The sequence below is a fragment of the Notamacropus eugenii genome, chromosome 6 (assembly GCF_028372415.1).
Source record: "Notamacropus eugenii isolate mMacEug1 chromosome 6, mMacEug1.pri_v2, whole genome shotgun sequence".
Classification (NCBI taxonomy): domain Eukaryota; kingdom Metazoa; phylum Chordata; class Mammalia; order Diprotodontia; family Macropodidae; genus Notamacropus; species Notamacropus eugenii.
This window is the reverse complement of record NC_092877.1, coordinates 39,776,979-39,800,330: the sequence shown is the minus strand read 5'-3', so window position 1 is coordinate 39,800,330 and position 23,352 is coordinate 39,776,979. Positions and strand designations below refer to the sequence as shown.

Below are 23,352 nucleotides of genomic sequence, written 5' to 3'. Positions count from 1 at the left end.
CATGTCATATGAGAACTAGTTGAAATAATCATGGATATTTAGCTCGGAGGAGGCTTATGGGGGCAGACACGATAGCTTGTAATTCAAGTACTTTAAGGGCTTCCAATTAGAATAGGGATTAGACTCGTTTTATTTGGTCACAGAAGGCAGAATTGGTAGCAATTGGTGGAAGTGGCCAGGAGACAGGTTTTGGCCCCTTATAAGAAAAAAAACCAAAACTTTATTAATAGTGAGAGCTATCCCAAAGTGAAAAGTCCTTCTTCATCTGAGGTATTTAGTTAACAGCCGATTGACCACCTATGGGAGATGTTGTGGATGGGATGGATTCTTTGTCAATTACAAGTCAGATGAGGTAACCTCTGAGGGTCCTTCTGCTCTGAGCTTCTGAAAACCTTGTGAGTCATTAGTGCTAACAATATTATTTTCTAATATGATTCTTTTTAAACTTAATTTTCTTTAAAATTGTTTTTAATCAATATCTTTCATTTTTATATGACTATCTCCAAGTATATCCATTCATTCCCCTTCCCCTACTTAGAAAGCTGACTGTTGTAAACAAAGAATTTAAAAAGAGAGAAAAGGCAGCTCAGTAAAAATAACCAATACATTAACTAAGACTAATAGTATCCGATGTGATTTTTAAGTGAGACAACATGGATAGGTAGACTAATAACATCTGACTGTTAACTAAAATGAACAAAGCTTTCACTGGCATTGGGACATTAGCTATTGCTGATTAATCTATTAAAAAATAACAGCCAACTATTTAATGCCTACTGTGTGCAAGTTGATGCTTGTTTCCTCCTGTAATGATAATTCACTGGGGCCAGAAAGTATAAAATGTGAAGGATTTGAGAGTGTTGAACCTGGAGAAGATGAGAGTCAGGGAAACCTTTAAGTCTTTACAGGGCTGATGTGTGGAAAAGGCATCAGGCTTGTTCTGATGGGCTCTTGAGGGCAGAACTAAGGACTATGAGTATAAGTACCAAGGAGGCAGATTTTGGTTCAAAGTGAAGAAGAATTTTCTAACTTACAGCTGCCTAAAAATGGAATGGGTTGCCTCATATGGTACTGAGGTCTCTGTCACTGAAAGTATTCAAGAAGAGATCAGAAGGCAACTTGTCTGAGATATTTTGGCAAGGTTTCTGCATCACATAAGGGGTTGGATTGGATGACCACTAAGGTCGCTTCAACTCTAAGATTCTATATGCTATTATCCCCTTTCAAACTAATTAATGTGATCTCAAGGAACTGCTGTCCTTATTTAATTGGTTGCTTCAAAGTGCTCTGATGGCACAGAGGGGTTGATAATGAGCTTCAAGTTGCTGTGAATACATACAAAAATACTTTGTTGATGTGGCAAATGAGGTTGTTGACTTTGTATTGGTGTAGAGGAGTAAAGGATGGTGGGACAAGAAGCTATATGGCACAACTTAGTTGGGGGTGGTTTGTGAGAATGGTTGATGTCATAACTCATCCCAGGTGCTGGTTCTTGACAATAAGCACAGCATAGTCAGGTTTGGATGTCTGAAGGCCAGTTTTGTCTTGCTCTTCCACTTACTAGTTGTATGACCATAGTCAGTCAATCACCCATTTTCTCTGAATCTTATTTTCTTCATCTGTAAAATGGGAATAATAATACTTATCCTATATACTACACAGAGCTATTAGGAAAGTTCCTTGTAAACCTTAAAGTGTTATATAAATGTAACTTGTTAACCTCTCTGGGTCTCTGTTAAATCATGTGGAAAATGAGAAGGTTGAATTAACTGACCTCAAATGACTTTTTACCTCTACACCTATGATCCAGTGATGATGATAACGATGATGATCATGATCATACCTATGACACAATCAGTTTCCTGGACCCCAGAAGTCCTGAGAGCCAGGAGAGAAGGAAGGATATGAGTAAACCTACATTGAATATAGTCATCAATTTCCATCTGACGATGCTTTCAGAACTCCAAGACCCAGGAGAGCTGGTGTTATAGTATCTCAGTGTAAGAAAGGGTTAGACTTCAGTGGGGAGGCCTCAGTCACAGGGGCCCCACCACTCCAGCTTTTATGTGGAGGGCTACTAATAGGTATGTTAAACATCTATGACCAAGTTTCTTGAAATAATCAGGCCTCTATTAGTGAAGTAAGCCAAAAAAACCCAAATCAATGATCTGGGTAATTAAGGCAAAAGAAAATGTATGGAGAAAAGGAGCTTAAGTGACTCCAATAATGACTTTAACTCTGCTTCCTCCTCCACTTCCCTGCTTTAGATGGTGACATTTGGACTATGGAAGTCATTTTGCTATAGGAAAAAACTGGGACAACGATTTTTACAGCTGATATTGAACAAAAATACATTTTACCAAAATGATTGTGATTTTAATTTGGTTAGGTCTAACTAAGGAAAATGTGTGCCGGCTATTTTGTGAAAATGAAAATTGACTTGAGATAATCCCCAGCATCTCGAAAAGATTCTGACCTAAATTAGCGGTACTCCAAGCACCATTATTATTTTCAGTTGAACCTTACCCATATCCATCCCCACATTTTGGAAAGAAAACACAGCTCTTGCAACAAAGTTCCTTTGTTTTCACTGAACTAAAAATGTGCTGTATTTAGACCAAACAATAAAAATAAACTACCAAGCTACCTTCTAATGCATGGGGGTTCTGGAGAGAGGAAACCATGGGTATTTAGAGGCATAAAGTGACTCATTGTGCTAGTTAAAGAATTTTATAAGGCTAGCTCTGTGGGTTTGAGTTGCATCTGTTACCTTTTCAGCCAGAACCGAGGGGTATGCAGGGAAAAGAATGTTGGATTCAATCGTGCCTCATACAGAATGCCTTGTACTTCCCCTGAGTTTCTAAATGAGATGTGGACCTAAGGTAGAACAAAAAGTTCAGTCTTTCTTATTGTATGAATTCCACTTAAGACATATTCCCAGTGAGCACACCAAGTCACTCTATTAATCCAATTGAGTTTTAACTTGCAGGAGTAATAAATTAAAGATGTTTTTCAAAAATAATCTTTGATCCTTTAAGGTGTTTTAAAAATCATATTGTTTTTCCTTATAAAGAAAGAATACCACTTATACTACTGCCAGTTTGTTAAAAAAAGAAAAAAACTATAATAGATGGGAATATTGTGTTCATAGATGTAGAACAATGAAATAATTGTTTCTCATGGTTTTAACTTCCTGGAAAAAAAAATTGTCAGATCAAATGGCGACAACAGTGAGTTGAAAATAGTTTAATTTGTAGTCAGAAAGTGCGTTTCTTCTTTAACAAAACATGTGACTGTTACTGATTTCTCTCCCTTTTTTTCACTTTGTTTTTTCTCTGTCTAAATTTTCAGGTTATTTTCATGAATTCAAAAGCAACTTATCAGTGATTTCTGGGTGCTGGGGCTGATTTTCTTGTGTATTTGTAAGTATTGGTTTTATTTCCTTCTTTTCTTTGAGATGAAATGGTTTTTAAGTTGTAGATAAGCATAATGCTGAATGCCACCTAATGCCTCCTAAATGAAAGCTGTCTTCAGGAAGAAGAGGTTTTATATGACTAATTGGGAGGTTTTGGAATTGTGGGAGCAAATTGGCAGTTCTCACTCAGAGAGAAATTTTATTTCCTTGGGTGGAATATTGTGTACATAGAAAACTCTTAGGTTTTTCACTCCTTTTCAGTGAACCTCCATGGAGCAGGCTACATCATAATACACTAAAAGGTTAATTTCCTACCACTTTAAACCAAGGCTCATTTTTAGGAAAGAATTTTCTCAAAATGGCTGGGCTTTCTGTCACACTACTAATTTGCTTTATTAAACATCTGTAGTCTATTGGTCATTGGTAATCTTGCCTTGGAGGTTAAAACATGTCATTGTTCATTGCATCCCACTGAGATGATGCAATTCTTAATGGGTCTTTAGTACATCATGTTCTTGTGCCATGGAAATCAAGATGGGTGAATATTTTGATATTTACACTGTCGTGCTTCTAACTTCTTCATAGCCCAACATCATATTTACAGTTGTCTGAAGGGTAGAAAGATGGTTCAGTTTTCTATGCTTCTTGTTAAGAATATACATTTGACATAAAAAAAATCAGATATCTTGCAATAATCCATCAATGTGGTTCTCAAATGTTCTTTTTTTTTTCCATTTTTTTTTGGGGGGGGAAGAGGGTGGGTATCCATATCTGTGATTTCATCTGTATAGAGAACTCTGGGTGTGAAAACTACACCCACTGATGCAGAGACAACTCATCTATAACTAAGAGTTTTGGAGAATTTATTGGGATATTTCAAGGTTAAGTGACTTACCAGTTGTCATATAACTAGCATGTGTTAGAAGCCAGGTTTTCGAGACTCCAAAACTTCTATGCACTTCTATGCACTGTAACATTTCCTTTCTTGTATTTTCACGTGTTCATTAATGTAAAAGTACTTTTAGAGAAAGGTAGTATATCAAAGAAAGTATCTGTATACATGAGTATACAAAACATAATATTTATGTGTCCAAGCATTTTGAAATTAAGATTTGCTAAATTAATGTATGTACATAGTTGGAAGAAGAGCATTGATGCTGCAGAAAAAGTTCATTTAAATTGACATCAGCAGAGTTACAAGAAAGTCTGCTAGTACACTACTATAAATGGTTTTTAGTAGAAAATTCTTTTAGTAAAGAGCTTGTCTATAATATAAAGAAATCAAGTTATGAACTTGTGCTTAAGTATTTTAAAGCATAAAGCAGCAAAATGTATTCAGAGCAAGATTTACTTTTTCACATTAGCCTTAAGTATTTTGAACCAATATTTTAAAATTGATAAGAAAATTTAAAATGGCTTAATCAAAGTTGGTGTTTTGAGCACTTTAGAAATGAACAAGTACTTACTTTTTTTTTTTTTCCCGAAAAATTCACTACTTTTATTTTATTGTTTGGAGACACAACTCTTGAGGGAAACATAGTGCTGTATTAACTGTGTGGTGCATTTGGATTAAAAATAAGCTTTTAATTTGTGCACAGTATCATGGCGAGGATTATGAGGCAAAGTAGATGGAGAAATAAATGTAGATAAAGTATCTTTGAAGGGCTCTTCTTGGAAACAGATAATTCTGAGGATTTAAGCTTATCCTGTTTTAGAGATCTGACTGAATGAAAATGTGCTCCCGGTCTACATGATTTCTTTTTAAAAATACAGTCTCGGTTTCTCTGTCTCTATCTCTCTTCCCTACCTTCTTTTCCTTCTCTCTTGTACCTTTATTCAACACTGTTCATGTTTACATTTATTAAATTTTGTCTTCAGATGATTTCATCCTTTTAAAAATGATACAATATTTGACAGCTTCCCAGTTGAGATGGTCTTCATCAGTAACTTGCTTACAAAATCCTCTTTATTCCTTTTATCAAAACATTTGAGTGGCCCCCTAAAAGGCAGTCTGACTGGATAGTGTTTCCAGCTTCCTCCTTTTCTTCCTACATGACATCTCAGATCTAAAATGTAGAAGGCAGACTTGGAGTTAAGTGGAGTCCTATCTCTGGGAATTATCTCATGACCTGATAGCTAAGAGACTCAAAGCAGTAAGGAGGAGACATTCAAATCAGCCATTCTGAGACTTCTTGGTAAGATTCTTGGTTTCTTTCAGTCTTCAGGTGGATTTCATCTGGATGCTTGGGTGATAGCTGTTCAGGAGGCAGAGAAATCCAAAGAAATATTTTCTAAATATAAAAATAGCCCTGTATTAGTGTCAGAGAAGAAATGTTAGTGTTGTCTTGACAGAGCACTGAGCAGTTAGTGAGGCAGCTTCTTAATGACAAAACCTTTCATCAAGATTGAAAAGGATATTTTAACAAAAGGGTTCTTCACTTAGAGATCGAAATTTGTTGTTTTTTTAAAAATATTTTGATAACAGTACTTCAATATGAATTTCATTTGTATTCCTAAGTATTTTATTTTATATACTTAAAATATTAACCTGGGAAGAGGTCCATAGGCTTCCCCAGACTGCCATAGGGTTCCACAACACAAGAAAGGATAAGAACCCTTGTTTTAAAGCAACCTGGCTAGCATTAAGGTTAACCAACCACATGAAATTAACATGGCTCCCAGAACTGTCCAAAGTTCTCAGCTCTCACAGCCACGGAGGGATCTGCTCGACGTTGACACATATTGGTGAGATAGCTCCATCGATAGAAATTCTTTTCTACTCTCTTTTGGAGACAATCCGAGAGGATCAGTGACTATGGCTTCTTTTTTGGGGCCTTCAATTTCTGTGGTCTGAACTGCTTAGTTGCTACATGATCCAAGGTAGAAAATTATACCCCAGAGTCACAGGAAGGTTTCTCAGTAAGGCTACAGAAGCTAGCCTAGGAGATAAGGATGTGGGATATTGTTTTGCACATCTATAATGAATGGGCAACACCAAGGGTGTATGAGGACTGATTGCCATCTTAGCAACTCAAATCTACTACATAGTTCAGGAGAAGAAAACATTCTGAGGGAAGTGGCTATCTTTTCTGGAGCTGTGCCTGTTTCTAGTTTTTCCTTTTCCTTAAAAAAAAGAATTCTTTCCCCTTGAGGATGTAAAAAATGCTAAAGAGCCTGTGGACTATGTGTCAATGACTACACACTTCAGTTATGTATTCAAAAACACAAGCACTCAACCTTACCCTATTCATTCATTTTCACGGGAGCAACAAGTGCTCAGTAAAACATTCTATAGGTCATTGGACATGCTGGTTCTATAGAATAACCTAAGCTGTGTATTCTAGTATTTTAGCAGCTGATTCCTCTTCAAAAAGTCTTTTCTTAGTTTGGACTCCCCATTTATCTTTGCATATCATCCATAGTGCTCTTGCCCAGGATTTTGGTGCTTTTTTCGAAAGCTAAATGGAATGTACTCCCAGTCTTAGGGCAAGATCTCCAACTCCCTTTCTGGAACTGTTTCTGTCCCCTAACTCTCATACTATTCTTCCCCCAGCATATACTCCTTACTGTCTCATCTCATGTTAATAATACTGATGATGATGATGATGACGACAGATATTTGTATAGCACTTTAAGGCTGACAGAGAGTTTGACAGATATATTCCATTAGATCCTCACAACAACCCTGTGTGGTAGTTGTTATTATTACCTACATTTTCTAGATGAGAAAACTGAGGCTGGGAGGTTAAGACTCACAGAGCTATTAAATGTCCCAATCAAGATTCAAACCTTTATCTTTCCTGACCCCAACTCTAGCATTCTATTCACTGTGATACAATGCTTCTCTAATAAATTGTTTTCTTCCTCCTCAATATAATCACGTCCCATAACTATGACCATGCCAAAAGGCATTAGTACTGAACTTTTAAAAATCGTATAGATTTTTAAAATATAAAAATAAAATTAACCTCTCTTGAAAAATTGTGTTTTAAAATGGAAAGAAATTTATTTTAAAAAATCTGCAGAGAAAAGTCTGTGATTCCAAAGACAAGTGGGTCCTAGTGCATCATCTTTTACAAAATATTATTCTAGGATAATCTTGACATAGAGCAGGTAAATAAAAAAGATGAGCTGTGAAAATCCACAAATAGGTCTTGAATGCCATTTTCCATGACAACGGGCACTGCCCCATGAAAGCATTAATGCTGGGAATGTGAGGAATTTAAAATTGTGCCTTCTCAGTTTTACTGTTGTATGCTCATGTTAATTAGAGATATACTGACATTTGAAGTATCTACATTAATACACACAGCTACTATACATTTGTGAACTGGGCCCAGAAATCTACTTTAATTGAAAGCAGTTTGCTAATCTGAATGTGTATAGCTATTACATTTTAAGCATCTAGGTTTTATAGACTAGGATCTGTGGCTACTTGTTCTTTCTGTCTAGTCTTCCTTTCTATTTCCAGTTTGTACTCATTTTGATAGCCTAGCTCATTTCCTAATCTCTCAGAGATGTTTGGGTGCTGCATATATGCTTTCTGTTTGATTTAAAAAAAATTCCCAATAGCTTCTTCTATTTGACATGGCAGTTACTGATTATGAATACCCTATTTACTTCTGGAAAATTTTTGTTTTGTCCTATAAACCTTCTGTGCCTTAATGAGTCTTTAGGATGAATCAGGGCAGGAGGTAGGCTGTAAAATTTGCCTCCTTGGGAGAGAGAAAGACAGATAGATTGAGCTTATCTCTTTGTCACAGTTTTAGGCAGATAGGCCTTTTGTCATGGGGATGGACTAAATATCCTCTGGAATGCTTTTCCATCCCCTAGACTCTGTTTTCTTTTTCCGGCTCTTTAAAATAAAATTAAAAGTTCATTTTTTTTTTTTTTTTGCAAGCTCATCAACTATAGGAATCTGCCTGTCAGGATTTCTAACCTAATTGTTTTGTGCTTGTTGCCTAATGAAACTCCCACACTTACCTCTCAAGCTAAGCTCTGAGGATTGCACAAGATGAGACAGACGGAAGCTTCCTTTCCAGTAGGCCGCAGAATGAACTGCTCCAGCAGTCATTTACAGTGTCTTGGAATGGCTTGATTAAAGGAAGCACTAGGCTACCTTAGGATGCACCCATTGAGTACTGGGACTGTTGGGGAAGGGTCACCCAATATGATTGCTCTGGTCTATTTTTAGTCTTCATTAATCTCTCCCAGGGATCCAGGCTTCTGAGTTCTTTATTCTTTCATGTAGCATGCTACATATTGTGCTACCCCAGCACATTTGGTAATTTCAAGTTAATTGCTCAATTATCAGTGATAGTCATAAAACACTTGACACATGCGCAGTTGAAGATTCAAAAAATTTCAAAATAGGTTGGTATTTCATAATCTTAAATATGAAATATGCCAGTATCTGCAGGCATAAAAATACACAGCGAGGCATTTCAGGGAAGGCAAAAACCTACTCTTAAAATCAGAGCTTTTGTCTGGTGCTGAAATGTTTCATCTTCACTAATTTTCATACATCATATCTAAATCTGACCCTGGTTTTCCTCACAACTGTCAAAAAACTTGTAATGGTTTGAAAAGAAGAATGGAAAGAAAGCCTTATTGCCTATCTACATGTGACATTGGAACCTTACAAGAATGTTCTTCACTGTTGAGTAGAGCTTGGTGTAAGAGAGATCCTTCTTGAATACTATCCGTGGGAGTTGAGTGGATTCACCCATAAGACTGTTCTGTGGCATTGACCCTGAGATTGTTATAGTGAAGCTCTAGTGAATTGATAATTTGTCCAAATTTTTTAAATGGATGGAGAGAACATTGATAGCCCTTTGGGAACTTACTCTGAATGCTGCCTGATAATGTTGTCATAAGCCTCCAGGTTAGCTTAGCTTACATATCATGGCAAAATAATTATTGTAACTCTTTTGGAAGCTAGGCAAAGTGTCATTAGGTTTTTGCATTAGTATTCGGTTTAGGGTTTTCTCTAAAGTAGTGCTAACAGCTCATTTTTTAGATGCTATTATAGTACTTTCCCATTTTTATAGTACTGTAGTAAAGCTGAATTTACTAGCTACATTCGAAGGTGGAGTGAAGCTGCACAAGAGTCAACATTAAAGTGATTCACTGCCCTTTGGAGGAAAAGTCTTCTTAACTTGAGATTGGATACAATATGGGGCTTGGGGGCAATTTTATAAGAGCTACTAATAAATTTGAATATTGCCAACAAAAGCTGCTTTTTCAACTTTTTTTTTTTTAACTGAGCAGAGTGGCCTGTTTTCCTTCCTATGCTCTCAAATCTCATTATCTTTTATAGGAATTACATATCTATTTCAGAAGGAAAATAGAGTCAGTGGTCAAATAGGATTGTGGTCCCAAAAGTAAAGGGATAAAAAGGTTCCTGCAAGAGATGATAGTTACTTAGCTGGAGATAATGGCCTCTGCTAAGTAACTTTTTCTTTCCTTCAAATGGTGAGGAAAGAGTCCATAAGAACTGAAGTACTATGCTTGGAATTGGGAACATGTGCATTAGATTCTCTAGCCAAGGCATTCTTATTTCTAAACCTACTCTTGGTGACCAACATAATTTAATTCACATATAGCTGTACTTGTTGCTCCACAACACATCACCTTCAGTGTTCCATTTCCCTGAAACAAACATTTCCTTATATTCTGAACCATAAACACAGAATCTTTCCACTCCCTTCCCCCACCCTACGCCATCACACTGAGTCCTTGTTGGTGCTTAAGCAAAAGGTCTGTACTTCCATTTTGCTTGGAAATAAATATTTTTGGTGTAGACAGAATACCTTTATGTTGTCAAAAATGTATGCATTTTGATGTCCTGGAGTTTTTCAAAAGTGATTGTAGCCATTGTGATGTGAGAGGGTTAATTTCTAAAGCCTGGGATTACATAGACAACTGGCAAAGAGGCCTTGCCCTCAAGGTTTAATCAGCCCCAAAGAGTTTATTCTTATGATGTAATGGCTGTTGTTATTATTATTATTTGTTCAACCCTGACAGAAGGTTTGGCACACTGTTGAAGAGAGACTAAGAGGAGAGATGGTCTCTACCCTAAAGGCTTAAAACATGATATATTACTAGAGAGTTTATGTGGGTGGAGTTTTCTTTGGAAACAGACTGGACTGGAGTTAGCTCTCTCTTTTCTTCTCTTTCTTCTGGTCACATAGTTTTATTTAAACTCAGTTGAATGAATCCATTAATAAAAGCAGTTTTTCTATTTTTAATTCACCTCTGGGCTCTTTTCTACCTTTGGAATACACAAACACAACAAAAAGGTATGTCTGACAGTTAATTATTATTTTTCCCCTTCAAATTCTAGCATGGTGGGTAATTAAGAAACAGCAGGAATGGAATCAAAGTTTGTGCCCCTATAACTGCCTACATCAGACAGAAAATAGCTTAAAATGAAAATAGGACATTTCTTTTTATGTGGCAGCAAGGAGATAATACAGTGCTGGCTGGGATTTTTATTGTTGTCATGCCTTTTATGAGTTAAAGTATATAATAAAATGAAGTGTAGAATTCAGATATGTCAGTCCTCCCACATGTACTGCTTTTCTTACCTTACATATATATTTTTTACATTATGTACATTCCAATGTGCATGTTAACTTATAATAGAGAGATGATATAATTGATTGCAACTGATATCTCCACAAGTTTGCCATCTGAAATACTAACAAGTACAGAATCAATGACTAGCTGAAAACTTGAAAGGACTGAAGCACTAGGAATGGTGTCATTAGGAATTCATGGAAAGAGGAAAGCATGAATTGTAGCTGATTTAGGGAAGGCTTGAGAATGCTGGAATGGAGTCTGGATAGCTGGGGATGGAGAGGAATTTACAGATTGAAGATCTGTGGAAGAAAAACAAAGGGAAGGGAAGAAAGGATGAAGAAAGAGAGTGGCGGGTCGTGACCTGAGTTGAGAGGATAATGGGAATTTGCAGAAGACTTTAAAAGTAACGTGAAGGGCATACTGGGGAGAAGATCTGTGGTAGTAGGTGAAGTTACAGAATAAAAAGTGTTTTTCTCACCTTACTATAGCAATTGGTTTGTACTCTGGAGATAGGGAAAGAGGAGGAAAGGGAATGGCAGTAAATGAATATGATGGCAGTGGGACGTGTCTGAGTCAAAAAGTGGAGCAGAAGACTAGTTGGAGATGTACAAATACTGCTCCGGGTCAAGCAGTGGTTTAAATAAGGTTATACATTATATTTTTATCCTCTCTGTTGTTTATTGACTTGGCTCTAGGAATCTCAAAGACTAAAATTAAGATGTATTTTATTTTGTTTTTAAGATGTCTTTTAAATGGCACTTGTGTAGACCATAGCTTTCTTGAAGGTAGAGATTGTTTCGTTTTGTCTTTGTATCCCTAGTGTTAATACAAGACCTTGCACATAATATATTTGTTGAATTTAATTGAATTAAACTACAGGGGTTTAAGGAAATGGGCCCTACTATGTAAAGAAATTGTCAGAAAAAATTCTACCTTTTCATTTGAGTAGGAAATGCATACAGAGGTAGAAGAAAACATGTTTTCAAATTCAATTCAGGAAACATTTTTTGAATCCCTTCTGTGTGCAGGGTACTGATCTGGATGTCAGAAAAAAAATCAATATAATCACTACCCTCAGGGATCTTCCAAGTCTGCTGGAATGATAAAACATATAAATAGATGAATAAATACCAAGTAATTTTTGGATGGAGAGGACACTAACAATTGGAAGAATAAGAAAAAGTTCTCATTAAAATAGTAGCATCTAAACTGAGCCTTAAAAGGAGCTAGGAATTCTGAGAGATGGATATGGAAAGGAGTACATTCTAGGTATGGAGGCTAATATATGCAATCATACAGAGACAAGAGATGGCATGTTGAGTTTGGGGACCCACAAGTAGGGCAGTGGTTAAAACAGAGTGCACAAGGTGAGCAATATGAGATAAGTAGAGAAAAAGATCAATGGTAAGACTTGATGACTGATTGGATCTAGGGGCTAAAGAAAAGAGTAAGAGTTGAGGATAACTTGGAGTGTACGCACAAGGTGATTGGAAGGAAGACTATGCCCTCAACCCAATATAGGAATTTTTTTGTGGAGGGATTGATTTGAAATGAAACAGAATGAATTCTGTTTATGACAGGTTGAGTTTGGGATGCTAATGGAACACCTAAGTGTAAATGTTTAGCAGGCAGTTGGTAAGCTAGGACTGGTGTCTATATAACAATTTAGGGATCATCTATATAAATGTGATAATTGAGCCCATAGAAGGTGAAGAGATTGTCAAGGGAAAATGGAGAGAAAAGAGAATAGGGCACATAAATTCCATCTTGTCTTCTTACTACTTGTGTAAATGTTGGCAAGTCATTGAATCTGAGGGCCTTAGTTTCTTCATTTATAAAAATAAGAGAGTTGGACTAGATGACCTTTTTCCAGCTTAATAATCTATAATAGCTAACATCTATATATCACTTGTTTAAAAAAGTTTACAAAGAGCTTTAAAAAGATCTCATTTTGTCTTTATAACTCTGGGACTTAGGTGCTATGATTATCTCCATTTCATGGAGGAGAAAACTGAGGCAATCAGAGATTAAGTGACTTGCCCAGTGTCACATAGCTAGTAATTATCTGAGATCAGATTTGAACTCAGGTCTTCCTACTCCAAGTCTTGTACCTTATCCATTTGTCACATAGTTGCTAGTTTCATGAACCTGTGGAGATGTGTCTAAACATGCCTCTAGAATTCTCTAGAGGAGGATGAATTGGGGCTTGTTGTATGACTTCCTTTCACTTCAATGGAAATTCAGCCTTTTGGAAGTCCTTTTCTGAAAATGTTTTATTCCCATTGTCAGTGGAATGATAGGGGTTTTGTGCTTTGGCATTTTGATGGATCTGGGTTCTCTTCTGTGTTGACCCTCCTACCAGCAGTACAGATGCCAACTCCGCTCTTCTTTCAGATCCTGGGCAACTCTTTTCCACGTCAAATGCAAGATGTTCCCCTAAAGTCCTGGTGGATCTTCTTCCAGGTCTTTTGATGTTATGCAGGTACCAATAGAATATACAGTCTCTCCACCTGTCTGTTCTCCCTCGATCTCATTACATGAACCACTCTTCTCCTTTTCTGGAATTCATTCTTTTCTTTGGTCTCTTTTATACCAATCTTGATGTGTAGTTAATAGGGGTTCATAGGCTGCAGCCTGTTTGTGCCTCTCCTGCATTTTTCCATCATCTCTTAGGGAACCCCTACCTTCAGTTTTTTATACATGAGTGTTTCATTTTTGTTCCAGACCTATAATTTATCAACCTAAGGAGCTCCTCATGTGGAAATCCCCTCCAGGTAGGTTAGTAACTCATCTGTAGTATATGAGAGAGTTGCTTGCTATCACACAGCTAGTAAGTATCTGAGGCCAGATTTGAACTCAGGGAAATGAATTTTCCTGCCTTCAAGCCTGGCACTCTATCCACTGTGCCACTTTGCCGCTTGCAAAAGGCTCTTGTCATCTTCATTTGTCTTTCTGCTACCCACCCATTCACAGCTGATTCCTGACACCTGTGTGCCTGGAGTCCCAGGCAGAGACACCTTTTGGCTAAGTAATGATGGCAATGCCATACCAAGTATTATCTGTATAAAACCCTCCCCAGGGTAGCCTAGCCTTCATTTTGTGCAATCAAAGAACCTGAGGAATTACTGGAACTGATTTTTACTGTTCTGAGGTGAGGAAGATAGGATAATTAGAGCTAAATTAGAATCTGCTTTGCCCCAGAAGGCTACTGAACCCTGAATTAGATTTGATAGAATTTGAGGGATATAGATGCATTGTCCTTTATGAATAAAAAAGAGGAAATAATCAGGACCTAAAAAGAAAACATATTCGTTTTAATTAGAGGACCTTTTTTTGGGTGGTACTTTCTTTTTTGGCCCCATGATTTCATCAGTCTAGGTCAATGTGTCCTAAACACACTCCCTCCATTGATGCAGACCTCAGATTTGCCTGTAACTCTCAGTCTTAGGGAGGTACTGGGGGCCACTAAGACTTGTTTTGGATCATGTCACTAATACATCAGAAGCAGGATTTGAACTCAGGTCTTCTGGATTAGACATTGGTCCTCTGTCTATTGTATGACACTGTGCCACAGTTCTATATTATACACTTATAAAACTATAATCTGAGAAGCTCAGTCTCTTGTCATATTCCTCTTCATTTCCTCTATGCAATTGAGTCCAATCCTACCAAAGTGAATTCAACAAAAATTGATGAAGCTCCTACCATGAGGACGGTATTCTACTATGCCTGGGAGGTGGGGGGAGGAGGTGTAATGATTTAATTCAACAAGACAAACATTTAACAACTGTTTCCTCTATACCAAGCACTGTATTAGATAGTAGGGAAGATGCAAAATTTAGAGCAGACATCAGTCTGCCAGGTAGGAATATGACACATTGCTACAGTATCTAACAATAACATCTGACACTATATAGCACTTCTAAAAGGGCTTTATAAACCATCTCCTTTCAGCTTCACAACAGTCTTGTGAATTAGCTACTTCCTTCAGGCATTATCATCTCCATTCTATAGGTGAGGAAACTAGGGCTGAGACAAATGGAGTGAATGACTTACTTGTGATTATGTATTTAATAAGTTTTCCCTAAGTCTGCAAGAGTATAAAAGAAGCTCTGGGTCCAGAGGATTGGGTTCAAATCCCATTTCTGAGGCTTACTACTTCTATGACCTTGGGCAAGTCATTAACCTCCCTGAGCCTCAGTTTCCTCATATGTAACATGAAAGGATTGGACTACCAGAAATTCTCACAGTGTGGTCCAGTAACCTCCAGCAGTCCCTGAAACTCAAAACTTTTTATAATAATTTTGCTGTTCAGTTGTTTTCAGTCATATCTGGCTCTTTGTGATCCCATTTGGGATTTTCTTTGCAAAGACACTGGAATGTTTGCCATTTCCTTTTCCAGTTAATCTATTATTTGTTCTACATAATATAATAATATTATTTATTCATTATTTCATAATAATACCACTGTTTAAATTCCTAATATTGTAAATTTTGATAGATATAATTCATTTAAACAATAGCTGGGGTTTTCAATAAATTTTAAGAGTGTAAAGGGGTTCTGAGACCAATAAGTTTGAGAGCCTCTGAAGACCCTTCCAGCTATAGATTTATGCTCCTTTGATTAGTGCTTACATGGAGTCAAGGTGCTATTTGAGGTTGTGGGGAAGACGGGAGAATTCATTACTGCCTGGAAGGATCAGAAAAATCTTAAGGGAAGCAGTGGTCCTTAAAAGCTGAGAAGAATTTCAATAGGAAGATTTGGTAAGGGGTATCATCTTCATTTTAGGAAATGGCAGAGAGGCTGAGAAACATGGAATGGTGAATTGGTTGTTTGCCTGCATTTATAGCAGTTAGAGAACAATTAGATGGATAATACGCAGTAGTGGTTTGTAGCCTCCCTGTGGTTAGCCCTGAGTCTGAGTATGTAGCAAGGAAGCACAACATCTTCACTGATGAATTTGTCTGGCTATTAGCTTATTTATCTAACTAAAATTCCACAGACCTATTTGTTACTTAGAACAGCAAAGGTCCCTCCCAAAAATGTTCCAAAAATGGTCTTTTAGGCCTCATATGTGTCAGTCATAGGATCCTTGATCATGGGATTTAGAATTGAAAGGGATTTTAAAGATTATTACGTAATAGGATCATAGATTTAGAGTTGGAAGGGATCTTAGAGGTCATTAAAGTCGCCTCCGTCATTTTACAGATAAGGAAACTGAGTTCCAAAGAGGTAAAGTGACTTGCCCCAACTCACACAAATTCTAGGAGTCTAACCCAGAGCTAGGATTCTAACCAAGGTCCTCTGATCCCAAATCCTTCAATCCTTTTGATTTTGCTTTGACATTGAACGTATTAGGTTACTTAGTCTCTAAATTGTACTGCAATCCTATATATCTCCACAGTCTAAGAACCTGTCCAAGTCACTGAAGAGTCTGACATAAAATGTTTTGTTGGACAAAGGTTTTCACTTCTTTCGTGTCTGTATATTTTTCAGATATGTAGTTAAGAAAGACATTAGAGTGTTCAGTGCTGTGTTAATCACACTTGGACATCAAATTTCTTCAATTTTGAGCTAAATCTAGGACTTCTTGGCCACAGGAGGCTCAAGTATCTCAGAATAACAGTTGCCATTTCTATAGTACTCTATGGCTTGCAAAGCATTTCACGTAAATGATCTCATTTGAACCTTACAAGCCTGGGATGGGAAAATGAGAAGTTAAGGAGTTTTACCAAGGTTGCTCAGCTAGGAAATATTGATGAAATTCACATCCAGATCCCTTGGCTCCCTTTTCTTTGCACCATGGTGTCTTCCCTCATCCTACCCCTTCACTCTAAATATAAGGAGCTAAGGTTCATAGGAGGGAGAGTCTTGACCAGGTCACCCAGTTAGGGAGCAGCAGAAAGTGATCCAAATCTAGGTTCTCTAACCCCTTCAATGCTCTTTTCCAAAGCCACTCTATCTTTAGAGTCCATAAAAGCTGGTTAGTTCTGTAATAGGAACCCACCTTCTCCATTTTCTTCAGCTTCTTTTCCTGTTCTGTGGCAATATTGCAACCACCTTCTGTCAGGGACTCTCTGCACATAGATACATCTCAGGGTCTTAGCATTGGACAATCTCCCTTTCCCCACAAACCATTTCTAAGGGGAAGCTTAGGGTCCCTGAGCTGAGGAACTGACCTTTACACATAGGTTAGGTGATCAATCCCTGTTCTGTTCATTCTGATATCAGCAATATTCATCGAGAGCCAGATAGACTAGGCTAACACCCAGCTCAGTGGTGTGTATAAATATCACATTAATATAGCAAGTTACCATTTTCAGGGTGTTTTTCTCACAACAACCCTATAAGAAAGATAATGTGGATTTTTATTATACTCTTTTTTTTTTTTAAACAGATGGAGGAATTGAGGCTCAGAAATTACTTAACTAGGGAGAATAGCTGGGACTTGAACCCAGGCCTAGTGCCTTGTATGCAGGACACTTGGACTTGATTTGATCATGTAATGAGTCCATTCTTGCTAGCTCATTGATTTTCTCCTTGTCTTTAGTGAATTTCATTGTTGAGGGGTTTTTTTGTGTGTGTTTGGTTTTTGTATAGGATTATTGACCACTTTCATTTCCCTTCTTTCCTGATGCCATCCTTTAAAAAAGGCTTGCTGTGTCTTTCCATACAGCTTCCCAGGAAGGAAGGAAATGTGAGCCCCATGCAAGTGAAGTACTGAGTCTGGCCAATCTCACTATGCAGAAAGCTCTCATTGTTCCCCAGCTTTCAGCACCACTCTGTGGCCTTGAAGGCATGCATATGTAGCTTTGTAGAAGTGGTTTGGACCAACAGGAAGTGTTTCTTCCCCCAAGATATATTGGCTACATGGATCTTTAGACCCTGAGGTCAGCTGAAAGTGTCCAGTGTAAACCTGTGACAGAGGACAAGAAACAGATTAATGTAATGTGAAGCAATAACCATTCTCATCTGGACTAAGGCCAAGATGGAAGCTCCCGGCCATGGGGGAAATTCCAATTCAGGAGCAGCTTGGCTTTTAAAGGAGATAGTAAGTATCCCTGTAAGGGATTTTCTCAAAATCCATTCAAGATCCAGTTTGGCCTTCACTAATGAAAGGAACCCATCTTTGTTTTTGTAGGAAGGATAGAAGTTATTTTGGTAGCAGATGCTCTTTTTCAGGACAGTAACCATCTCTCTGTCCCGTATTTCTTATCAAAATAAAATAACAAATTCAAAAAATAAATGTAGATGTATCTGAAGAGTACTGGATTTGGAACCAGAATACCTGGGGTCAGATCCTGACTCTACCACTTACTCTACCTATGTGACCTTGGGCCAGTCCCCTAACTTTTCTGAGTGTCAGGTTCATCATCTGTAAAATCAGTACATTCTGTCTGGCTCTAAATCTATGATCCTATGTGTAACCCTGAAAATTTTGAACAACCCACTGCTATCTTCACTTACTGAGATTCAGTTGTGGTTTTTTTTTTTCCTTTTATGAGGAATTGTGAAAATCTAAATCTCTGGTTATTGCTGGGATTGCATATGCTGTCCTACTGAAGTGGCAGGAAATCTAAAAGATAAGATTAAGTTCCATGGTAATTGTTATGTTATGGATGTAGAGGCAGAACTTAAACATGTAGAAACGGGGGAGGTGTGTGCGGATGCAGGGAGGGGGAGTATGACTGTTGAGAAAGTTAGGTGCAACAGCAAGAAGGGAAGGTGCATGGGAGAATTTGGATGCATTCAAAGACACTAGGTAAAGCTTGACTCCTGTACTTGTGAGTGAAGTGAGGACATTCATGATTATGGCATTCCTGTTAGGAGGTTTTCACATGGTGCTTAGCACATGACACCCATGAGCAGCAAAACAGGTGCAGATGGAGCTTGGTTACTTGTAAGGCTCAGTTAGGTTAAGTGATGGCCTCAGCTCCTTCATTATATTGTCACATTCTGTCCTTGCCCAAAGAAAGATACACAGAGTAGCAGAAAGTAGCTGAGAAAATCATGCCTGGCAAGGAGCTGAGACACTAACAGACTCTTTCTACTTGTCCTATTCAAAAGCAGAGCAAGCTGCTGAAGAGGGATAGAAAAGAGTTATTTATTTCAAAAGCCAACCAAGGAGCAGTGGTGTCCTCTTAGGCACAAGGGTTTTGATCATGGGACCAAGGAACAAGTTTTGGTTTTTTTTGTTTTTTATATTTTGGTATTTCAGTATAATTGGTTTCTTTTATAAGGCTATGTATTTTATTTTATGCATTTAAAAACAAAATCCTGGATTTCACCAGATGCTTAGCAAAGTGCTTGGCACAGAATAGACACTTAATAAATACTATTGATTTACTAGATTGCTAAGGGGTCCACAACATAAAAAAGCTGAAACATTCCTGAATGAACCAAGTTAGAGAGACTTTATGGAAAACCTTTATGAAGCAGGAATTTGATTGATCACAAATATCATTCATTCTATAAGCACTTATTGTCTACCTATTTTTTGTCCAAGCTTATTCATGACACTAGTCCAGTCAAGTTAATAAGCGTTTATTAAGCATCTACTTTGAGCCTGTTACTGTGCTAAATACTAGAGAAAGAAAGGCAAACATGGCAATTCAATGATCTAAGACAATTCCAAAAGACTCATGATGGAAAATGATTTTAATATTTAAAGTAAGAGCTATGGAGTCTGAATGCAGATTGAAGCATACTATTTTATCTCTTTTTTCTTTCTCAAGGTTTCCCCCTTTTCCTCTGATTCTCCTTTTACAACATTACTAATGTGGAAATATGTTTAATATGATTGTACATGGATAGCCTATATCAGATTGCATGTTGTCTTGGGGAGGGGGAAGGGAGAGAGAGGGAAAATTTAGAAGAAAATTTTATAAATCTTATAAAAGTAAATGTTGAAAACCCAAAATTAATTAACTTTTTTTAAAAAAAGAAAAAATCATATGGCTCCTTTATCTTTTTCTTTGATATTTTGGAGTACATCATAGTGGCAGCGCTGTATCAGAGGGTATGCACAATTTAATGACTTTTTGGGGTATAGTTTCAAAATTGTTTATCACAGTGGCTGGACCAATTTATAGCTCCACAAATATGCATTAATGCTTATTTTCTGCAGCAATCCTTATTTTCTTTTGTTTAATCTTTTCAAGTCTTTGGGCTTGAGGTAATAGGTCAGAGTTGTTTTAATTTTCTTTTTTCTAGTTATTAGTGATTTGAGCATTTTTTATGTGGTCAATATTTTAATTTCTTTTTTGAAGAGCTACTTGTTCTATAATCTCTCCCTGGTGCTACCCTTGCTCTGAAGTCCTTCTTTCCTTGTATGTTTCTCTTTTGAAAATAACATATTACTATATCAAACTTGTTGTATATGTATATGTTTCTATGAGTGTGATGAACCCTCCTTTGGTTCAGTTAAGAGTATGATCCATGTGATGCTTGCATGGACCTTCTTTTCTTTCATTACTTTTCTAGTTGGATTGTGAATTTCTTGAGAGCAGGTACTATCTTTTGCCTGTTTTTTTGGCAATGTCTGGCACATAGTAGGAGGCTAATACATATTTTTTGACTGATGACTTCATGTATTCCTTTTTCAGACTTTTTTTTTTTTTAAAGAACATTAGAACAGAACACAACCACTTTAAGTCCCTCTATTTGTCTTACTTAAATCCCTCTGTGACTCTCAAATATATTAGGGGACATTTGTAGTTTCTCCCCATTGGAATTTAATCACTTAATCATTTAGTCCAATTACTCAAATGTATTTGCCTTTCTAAGTTTTTCTTGATACCTGTGTTTGTAATTCAGAATTGCAATTCAGTTCAGTCAAGAATGCTTGAAAGTGTTCTGTTCCATAAAAGACTCAATTTTGCCTGTAGGATTATACTTAGACTTTCAGAGAATTTATTTTTGGTGATAAGATTTGATCTTTTGCCTTTTCAAATACTGTATTCTGAGATATTTTTCTCCTTTAAGTAATTGTTGCCATGTCTTGTATGATCTTGACTTTGATTTTTGGTTACTTGAATTCACTCCTTCTGGATGCATGTAGTATTTCTCTTTTATCTGTAACCTTTGGATTTTGGCTGTGATCTTCCTGGGAATTTTGATTGTGCAGTTTGTTTGTTTTTTTTCAGGAGGTGACAAGTGGATTCTATTTTTACTTTGCCCTTTGATTCTAGTAAATCTGTGTAAGTTTTAATTTTTGCTTGAAATATGATATTCAGGCTTTTAAAAAAATGCTTTTCAGATAGTTTCATGATTCTTAAATGATCTGTCTTTGGTTTGTTTTCCAGGACATTTGTTTTTGATAGTGCATAGCTTATATTTTTCTTCTTTTTTTATCTTTTTGATTTGCTGTAATATTTCTTATTATCTCATGGAATTATTGAATTCTATTTGACCTCTTCTGAGTTTCAGGGAGTCTATAACTTGGGTAAGATTTTTCTCCCTTCCATTCTAAGATATCTTCTCTCTTTTTCCTTTACCGCTGTTTCCAATCTTGGAAAGGATGATCAGACTCTTTTTTTTTTTCTTTTGACTTCTATTTCCTGGCCTCTAACTGTAGGATTCCATCTCTCCTGTGGTCAGAGCTCTGTGATTGGTTGTCTTTGGTCAGAGTACTGATGTGGTTTTCCATCCCCTCTGAGCTAGTTTCATCTGGGAGCTACTTTGGACCATCCTATCTCCTGAGACCTCCCTCCTTTTGGTGCCACTTCTTGTCCAAGCTCACTTGAATGAGCTTCTCATCTATTCCCTTGATGGGATGTCTTTTCCAACATTTGTGGCTTCTTGTTGTCTGTTGTGTTTGTTGTTTTAGGATGGACAAAGAAGTTTACTGATGTATCTCTTTGGATTTCTTACTTGTTATTCAATATAGTACCTTTCCCCCTTATTGCTAGAGTATATGTGAGAGAAATAGGTCTCTCTATGACTTTTCATACCACCTTCTTACCTGGAATTCTGTGCATTTTTTTGATTTCTTGAAGGTGTTTTCTCACATGCACACTTGCATTCTAAGAGTTTTTCCATTTTAGCCTGTAATTAAGACCATGGGAATTATTTTTCTATCATGGTTCAATGTTCTTATTAAGTCTTTTAGGGTTGTAATTCTGTGAATATCATGTTAAAGAAGCAAAAATCTTGTGCAAATTGAACAGAGAGGAGGATGCTTTCTTTCCTACTGACTGAAATCTACTTGCATTGATGTTACATTCTCTATGTTTAAAACTATAAAAATAATAATGACAACTTGCCTTTATTTACACTTTAAGGTTTTCAAAGTGCCTTACATCATTATCTCATTTGATTTTAAATAATAATCCTTTGGGTATTATCATTTGCACTGTAGAGCCAAAGAATCTGAGGATTGGGAAGTAAAGTGACTTACTGAAGGTCATACAAGTAGGACCCACCACCTTTTGACCCTTAACTCAATGCTTTTCCCACTATAGTCTGCTACATCCCTCGCGCCCTTCCTTTCTTATCACAGAAATTGCGGGATATAAACACAAGTGTAAGATGTGACAACATTTGGCTTTTAACAGTTCATCCCTTGGGTTCCCAAAATAGGTAATAGATGATGGCTATTAGTCTATGCTTTCCTCTGAAACATTTTTGGGCCTCATAGGAGTTTTAAAAGTGGTTTGAGAATAATTAATGTAGAAAATGGATCATTTTGAGAAAGTACTTCTTACCCCCAAAATGCAAGGTAAAGTTCTTATAGAAAACTAAGTCCTTTGGCTTGGTTAAAACAACTATCAAACCTCCACAGTCAAGAGGGTAGCAAGTGATGAAGCAGGATACATTTGGACCTACTTTTCAGCACTGTCTTTTGTTGCTGAATATTTCAAAGCATTTTCACACCCAGCAAACAGGTGCAGCACGTCTTTCTGTTCCTGCCAAATGAAGAGCCACCTCTCATCACCTGCCTGGCACCTCAGCTGCGCTGGCTGCTGAGCTGGCAAAGATCTGCCATTGGGTGGCAACTGGCAATCAAGCGCTGCCTTCCCTGTGGACAGGCTCTTCTTTTGCATTTATCAGCCTTAGTCTGGGCCCTGATGGTAATTTGTTTGGTTGGGAGGCAGTTTGGTTTCAGTTCAAGCCATGTTGCCTCCAGGATGCTTGGAAATGTGTTGAGAGGCTGAGTTTTGATGAACCTCAGAGCACACTCCTTGTCTAACTGGCATGGACTGAAGCAAAGGAGTCTGACAGTATTAATAATTCAGCATGTGGTGGCACTGTAGCTATTAATGCACTCGCATTTCACCTTGACAAGCCTAGGCTGATTCACCTGTGAAAATTAGTTCAGTGGTCTCATTTCAGTCTCTGGTGGGCATTTGTG

At 37.2% G+C, this 23,352-nt stretch overlaps 1 protein-coding gene across 6 annotated transcripts in view; it reads left to right on the top strand.

The window, feature by feature from the left end:
• The window catches only part of SOX6 (SRY-box transcription factor 6), a 666,349-nt gene that overhangs the window by 121,285 nt on the left and 521,712 nt on the right, over positions 1-23,352 (top strand). For all 6 annotated transcript variants that reach the window (XM_072619576.1, XM_072619573.1, XM_072619595.1 and 3 more), the window contains exon 2: positions 3,352-3,422. The gene's annotated coding sequence lies outside the window, so the exon portion shown is untranslated. The remainder of the gene's footprint in view (positions 1-3,351; positions 3,423-23,352) is intronic.